Raw genomic sequence first — 8,183 nt, forward strand, 5'->3', positions numbered from 1 at the left:
CGCCATACACATTCATGTATAAATGGGTGGAATGCCCATCTATAATCCACCAGTATGTCTTTTACCTAGAAGGGGTGATGTGGGGATGCCATGTCTAGATGGAGGCTCAGTGAAGGGCTTAGTACTTGCCTGCTGGCTTTGAGATGGGGGGAAACCTGTAAAGGCCATGTTCACTTAATGTATCACTTCAATTCATTCAAACATCCACTGAAGCATTGATGCTAGAGGCTGCAGGCAGCCCTGCCTTGGTAATGGCTCTCATCCAGAGGAGGAGATGGAGGGCCCAGTGCATGTTGACACAGGCCGGGGGAGCAAGGGGCTGAGCAGCAAGAGGCAGGGGTGTTTCTAAAAGATCAAGAGGCTGGTGAACATGGATCTCTGCAACAGCAAGCATTGGCCGACCATGGGTGTACTGCCAACAGTGCTCTTACCTAGAATGAGCAAAAACTCAACATCGGAGGCACCCTCGTATGCCCCGGGATATGGTTGCTCACATCTGCCAGCTTCTTCAGCACAAGCTGCGCTTGCAATGACTCTGGTGGAGTCGTGCAGAGCTCCAGGCCTGCAATAAGTGAATGTCTGTCTGGGTGCCGTTTAAAAATGGCGCTAGGACCTTTGACTCCATGAGGTAATGGCATAGCTAGTGACTTCCTGCCCGCCCCATGAGGAGGTTTGCTGAACCCCTTGGGAAAAATAATTGATGAGCTGAAAAGTGGAAAATTACACGTGTTCACCTGCCCTGTCACCCAATGGAAATCATGCTGACCTTCCTGCCCACCACCACACTTAGTCTCCAGAATGAAAAATTCCGCCCTTAATCTAAAATAGCTTTATTCCTAAGAAAAACAGAAAAAGCTGGTAAAACTCAGCAGGTCTGGCCGCATTTGTGGAGAGAGAAACAGAGTTAACGCTTCGAGTCCATCTGACCCTTCTTCAGAGCTTTATCCCTTGTCGGTTCCACAATGTATTGCTCCAGAAAACTGTCACAAAAATACTCATAAATTTATCTTCTAGACTACCCTTGTCACTATGATTATCCAGTCCATATGAAGATTAAAGTTTCCACAATTATTAGATTGCCTTTGTTACAGACTCCAATAATGTCTTGTTTAATATTTTGTCGAATGGTACAATTACTGTTAGGGGGCCTACAAACTACTCCCACCGGTGTTTTGAATCTTGCTATTCCTAATTTCCATGCATATTGATTCTACTTCATGACCTTCTGAGGATAGGTGTGGAATCGTCCCAGATTTGCACTAAGTGCAGTAGCGGATGGGTAAACATGATTTTTGCCTGCCGGCTGCAATGGCAAGTTTTCATGCCGTATCGTCCTAAACCCGCCATGTTAATTATGTATTCCCGGGAAACATGCCTTTTCCATGGCGGGTGTGGTCTCATTCGCTTGCCACGCCATCACCTTGCCGCTTCATCATGCTGGGTGCCATATTTAAAGTCCAGCTGTGTGCACACCTCTCAGTGCTTCCAGCTCACTGCAGGGAAGATGTCCACGAAAGGCAAAAGGACTGCAGCCCACAGGTTTAGCAATACATCACTGGAATGTCTTTTGGATGCCGTGGAGGCCCATCATGATGTTGCCTACCTCCACTCTGGCTGCAGAATGGGTAGCAGCTTGACTAACTAGGCTTGGAAGGCCGTGGCAGTAGTAGTCAGCGCCAACCCCTTCAAAAGGGGACAGCCACCAGCGTCATAAGAGGGTAAATGATCTCTTCCGTTCCACCAGGGTAAGTCATTCTTTTCATCTCTCTCAACTCACACACTCACAAACCCATCAAACATTCACAGGGCCCCGACTCACTGCCAGTTCAAAGGGCATCATCATACATTCCCTCACACTCACCTTCATTGTCCTCATCCCATCCATGGGACCACTCACCACCCAAACAGGCCAAGCACACTTATCATCTGGCTTGGCAGGCATCCTGTTATGCTCACTCCATCTCTATTCATGCAGGACAAGCTGGCAAACAACAAGAGGGAGAGATCACAGGCCGATGGAGGAATGCCTGAAATCAAGGTCCTCACAGTCTTTGAAGAACAGAGCCGTCCAGCTGGCTGGCGAGGATCTGGACTGGTCCTATGCTGATAGTAAGGTCAGCGCTGCTCTACCAAGTGAGGAATCAGCAGTGCAACATCCATCAGACAACCATGCTGTGAGTGATGTGTCCTGTTTCATAGGCCACTACCATGCACAAATTATCTCCTCTTGCTTCTGCAGGCACATCTGGGAAACAGCCAATGGAGTCCATGACCCAGGGCCTCCAATCAAGTCCCGAAGAAACCTCTGAAGAAATCTGGAGGCACCGTCCTTGAAGTCCCGTCACAGTGCTCACCCACACTCTGGACTCGGTCATGTCACAGTTGCTGGAGCTGCAAAGGCAAGCTCGGGAACACCAGGAAGGGATGTCCACTGCACTCCTCAGATTGCAAGGCACAATGGAGGAGTCTGTCTATCTTCAGGCTGAGATGGTAGCACTGGCATGCCAACCCACCGACGTCAATGCTGGTGGGATGGAGGCTGTCATGGTGACCTTGGTCCAGGACATCACTCCTGCACTGCTGCGTAGGCTTCAACTCCATTGCTGACACCATAGTTGGCCTCCAACAGCATGTCCGCGAGAGGGGTGCAGGGCAGCTCGATCTCACCCTAACTACCCCTTCTCCTCAAAGAGTCAAACAGGAGCTCTTCTGCACCCATGGGGAGGAGGATCAGCAGGTGCACACCCTGGGGCCTTCCATCCAGGTGACTCTGGGAGCCTGCAGCCTATCCAAATCCCCTCTTCCTGTGACCTCAGCAGTTCCAGTTCCACAGGCTAAGGAGGGTATCACTGCCACACAGCAGGACTCCAAAAGCAGGCCTGGGGTTTCCAGGTCTCGACCCTCCAGAGGAAGCCCACCAAGGTCAACACAGACAGGGTGTAGCAATCAGCAGGCTGCCTCCATTTCCACTGTGGATGGCCAGGTAGCACCAAGGCATAGCGGCAGGGATAGGAAAGTTAAGATGTAGTTGTAGTCTGGACATGGGTGTTGATCACTTGTACATAATATTCACTATTGTCAATAAACTCCCAAGTATGTCTCCCTGCCTATGGCTTCTTGTTGTGATGAGCAGTGTTTGTGTCACTCAAATGTGAAACCTTTCTGCACAAGATAAAGGCAGGTGTCTCAGTCCAGGGCCTCTTCCCTGTGCTTTATGCAGCCTTCAGACCAGAGCAATGGTCCCGCCTCACATTCATTGGACACATCATGGGACCTCCACGTTGCTTGTCATTGCTGCTGGAATGTCATGGGCAGGTGTCAGAGAGTTCCATCATTCTTTCTGTGTGCTCTCAGCACCTTTAAGGTGGGGCTGGCCCCCATCTCGTCAGCACCTATGGCCAGTGATGCTGTTCTCCTGAAGGGCTCAGGTGCTGAAGGCAGATAAAGAATCAGATGCTTTTGAAGTTTCATGGCTGCATCTCTATGATATGACTCTGATCACAGAGCGCAAGCGAGCTGCACTCGGCCAGATAGGAGTCAGACATTCTCAGAGGCTATGTGAAGATCTATGCGTCCTCACTGCATGTCATCATCATCCTCCTGCAATCGAGCGACTACTAGGGACTCTACTGTGTTTCATGACAGGAGCCTTATCATAGTGGTTACGTGTGCTGCCATAAGCCAGACTGGAGTCAAATGTTCAGAGATACAATGTAAGGATCTTATGGTGTCTCCTCACTGCATGTCGTCATCATCCTCCACAAATCCAGCAGCTATGACAGCCTTCCGAGAGCACCTGGCTCTCCTGGCCAATGTGAGGGCTTCATCGCTGTTATCGTCGCCTTCATGGACCTCCTCACCCACATCCCTATTGGCGTCCTCCTCATCAGAGGAGACCTCCATCTCCTCCTCAGCCAGCTCCTCTCCCCATTGCAGCACCAGGTTGTAAAGAGCGCAGCAGATGACGACGATGCGTGACATCCTCTGTGGGCTGTATTGCAGGGCTCCACCAGGCCGATTCAGGCACTGAAACCGCATTTTCAGCAACTCGATGGTCTGCTCCACCAAGTTATGAGCTGCTGCATGAGCCTTATTATAGCGTCGCTCTGCTGCAGTCTGAGGCCGCTGCACGTGTGTCATCAGCCATGGCCTCTGTGGGTAGCCCTTGTCCCCAAGGAGCCATCCCTGCAGCTTCTATTGACCTTGAAAGGCATCAGGGATCTGGGACCAACTGTGTGAAAATGTAGGAGTCGTGCACAATCCCTGGAAACCATGTGCACACCTGCAGGATGTGTTTGTGATAGTCACACACCAGCTGCACATTCGGCGCATGGAATTTCTTGTGATTGACATAGTTGACCGTGTGTTGCGATGGAGACCTGAGTGCAGTATGACTGCAGTCGACGGTACCCTGAATCTGTGGAAAACCTGAGATACGGACAATTCCCAATGCTCTTGCATCCTGGCTGTCCCGGTCCCAGGCGAAATACACAAAGTTATGTGCTCTCGCAAAGATGACATTCATGACCTCATGAGTGCATTTGTGGGTGGAGGTCACCTGTGGACCCCTGACAGGAGCCACTGCCTTAGAAATGGAGCACTGTGGTCACTTTCATGGCCCTGGCAGTGGATGCCCTCCACATCCACATAGCACCAAATCCTGCAGCAGCTCCGGGGTGTGACCGACCAGATCCCTCAACAAGCATAGTCTTCAGCGACACTGGTTCTTGGTCATCTGCAGGAATGAAAGGCTGTGTCTATAGACTTTGGGTCTAGCTAGGGGCCGACAGCTTGTTGGTTCTTTGGCGGCGTGTGTGGGAGCCCCAGCCGCCCTTCTTCCTGAGGTTGCTGCTCCTCCCTCTGCACAGCCAGGCACCTCAGTTGCTCTCTTCTCCTTTGTCTTCGCTCTCTGTGAGCCACAAGGCAAACAGTCTCCTCCTGCAGGATGAAAGAGAGTGATGCGTGAGTTAGCATGGGTATACTAAGAACCTGCCTTGGTTAAATCTGAAGGCCCCTTAATGCATTCTAGGGAGTACTGGCGACTACTTGGATGGCTAGAGTTTAGTGTGCTGCATGGTTGCCTGAAACCCCACCCTCCTCCGCCCCACTTCACCCAAGCAATTGGTGGCAACTTTGCCCATTGGACTGCATGCTGTGCTCTCAGCTTAGACGCAGGCATTCTTCTAATCTGCGCTGCAAGGCTTCACTGTTAGCTTGAATCATGTGGGAGACTGGTCCAAACCGGTATGACGACATCGTAAGGGGCTGTGAGTGCCTCAACCAGTGACTGCTCCACGGCCAGCTTTAGCAAGGAGATTGTACAATATGCCCAGTCGTCCAACTGTTCTGCAGTCCACTAAAATGCTCATTAGTTTGCAGCCTGTGCCTGAGGGGTGAAAAGCTGAGGCACACTCAGTAGTACTTTGATGCCTCTGTGTTGCTTGAGTGGGCAGATAAGCTAAAGGCCCGACTCCAATCATATCATTGTGGCTGCATCTGAACTGTCTCAGCTGCAGAGGAATGGCCACTTTATACGAGGTTCACTCATGCGTGGCTGCTTCCCTCACCCACCACCCCCACCCCGCATGTAATGGTGCACTACCTTCAACTGCGGGGCAGCCCTTGCTCCTCCCCAAGTCCCATCAATCGCAGGGCAGCCCTTCATAGGCCCCCCATGTCACCTCAACCACATGGCAGCCCTTGCCCCCCACCAAAAGTCGTCTCATCTGTAGGGCAGCCCTTGCCCTCTCAACAAACCTCAACCTTGAATTCCAACAGGTGTCCCTCGCGAGTGCTCAGAAACATTATTGTTCACTCACCTCGAGATCCCCTGAAAGTGCAGCCTGCCAAGTGCACACCTTTTATATGCTGTTGTACGCCGACATGGGTGGATGATCCAGTGGGGTGGGGAATGATTCTGGCGGGTTGGGCTTATAATGATACACAGATGTATTACAATGACGTTCCCGACGTCCAATGGCGGGAAATGTAACCCACCATCAGCGGGTGGAACGGACGATTGCAAATTGGTTTCACAATGTTGTGAAACCGATTTTTGCTCTTCTCGCCATATTGTTCATGATCTAAAATTGTTGAACTCAGTATTTAGTCTGGAAGGCTGTAAAGTGCCTAGTCGAAAGATGAGGTGATGTTCCTCCAGTTTGCGTTGAGCTTCACTGGAACAATGCAGCAAGCCAAGGACGGACATGTGGGCATGAGAGCAGGGTGGTGTGTTGAAATGGCAAGCGACAGGGAGGTCTGGGTCATGCTTGCAGATATACTGAAGGTGTTCTGCAAAGCGGTCACCCAGTCTGTGTTTGGTCTCTCCAATGTAGAGGAAACCGCACTGGGAGCAACGAACGCAGTAGATTATATTGAGGGAAGTGCAAGTGAAATGCTGCTTCACTTGAATGGAGTGTTTGGGCCCTTGGACGGTGAGGAGAGGGGAAGTAAAGGGGCAGGTGTTGCATCTTCTGCGGTTTCATGGGAAGGTGCCGTGGGAGGGTGTTGAGGTGTAGGGGGTGATGGAGGAGTGAACCAGGGTGTCCTGGAGGGAATGATCCCTGCGGAATGCCGCCAGGTGGGGGTGAAGGGAAGATGTGTTTGGTGGTGGCATCATGCTGGAGTTGACGGAAATGGTGGAGGATGATCCTTTGAATGCGGAGGCTGATGGGGTGATAAGTGAGGACAAGCGGGACCCTATCATGTTTCTGGGAGGGAGAGGAAGGTGTGAGGGCAGATGTGCAGGAGATGGGCCGGAGACAGTTGAGGGCCCTGTCAACCACTGTGCGTAGAAAACCTCAGTTAAGGAAGAAGGAAGACATGTCAGAGGAACTGTTTTTGAAAGTGGCATCATCAGAACAGATGCGATGGAGGCGAAGGAACTGAGAGAATGGGATAGAGCCCTTACAGGGAGTGGAGTGTGAGGAGCTGTACTCAAGGTAGCTGTGGGAGTCGGTAGGCTTGTAATGAATATTGGTGGACAGTTTATCACCAGAAATTGAGACAGAGAAGTCAAGGATGGGAAGGGAAGTGTCAGACATGAACCATGTGAAAATGATGCGGGGGTGGAAATTGGAAGCAAAATTAATACATTTTCTAGGTCCAGATGAGAGCATGAAGTAGCACCGAAGCAGTCATCAATGTCCCTGAGAAAGAGTTGTGGGAGGGTCCTGGTATAGGACTGGAACAAAGAATGTTCCACATACCCCATAAAGAGACAGGCATAACTGGGGCTCATGCGGGTACACATAGCCACACCTTTTATTTGGAGGAAGTAAGAGGAGTTTAAGGAGAAATTGTTCAGTGAGAGAAGAAGTTCAGCCATACGGAGGAGAGTAGTGGTGGATGGGGATTGTTCAGGCCTCTGTTTGAGGAAGAAGCAGAGAGCCCTCAGACCATCCTGGTGGGGGATGGAGGTGTAGAGGGATTGGACGTTCATGGTGAAGAGGAGGTGGTTGGGGCCAGGGAATTGGAAATTGTTGATATGATGTAGGGTGTCAGAGGAATCGCGGATGTAGGTGAAAAGAGACTGGACAAGGGGAGAGTGAATGGAGTCAAGATAGCAAGAAATGAGTTCCGTGGGGCAGGAACAGGCTGATACGATCGGTCTGCCGGGACAATCCTGTTTGCGGATTTGGGGTAGGAAGTAGAAGCGCGCCGTTCAGGCACTCATCTTCTGACTAGGCACTTAACAGCCTTCTGGACTGAATATTGAGTTCAACAACTTTAGATCACGAACTGTCTCCTCAATCCCCAACCCCTTTCCGATCTCCCTTTTTCCAATAATTTATATATATTTTTCTTTTCCCACCTATTTCCATTACTTTTAAATATATTTCTATCCATTGTTTTATCTTTACCTTTTAGCCTATTTCGATCCCTTCCCCCCACCCCACCCCCACTAGGGCTATCTGTACCTTGCTCGTCCTGCTTTCTACCCTTAATGTCACCTATTAGCACATTCCTTAGCTAATATCACCACCTTCAACACCTCTTTGTCCTTTTGTCTATGACACCTTTTGGTTATCTCCACCTATCACTGGCCCTCTAACCAGCTCTACCCGTCCCACCCCCACCTTAAACCAGCTTTTTCTGTTCAAATTTTGGCCCAGAAATTAAACTTTCTATTGGCCTAGACAAAATCCCTGGCTTCTACAACAATAATCATTCCAATTGATTCA

Source organism: Carcharodon carcharias, chromosome 1 (genome assembly GCF_017639515.1).
Source record: "Carcharodon carcharias isolate sCarCar2 chromosome 1, sCarCar2.pri, whole genome shotgun sequence".
Classification (NCBI taxonomy): domain Eukaryota; kingdom Metazoa; phylum Chordata; class Chondrichthyes; order Lamniformes; family Lamnidae; genus Carcharodon; species Carcharodon carcharias.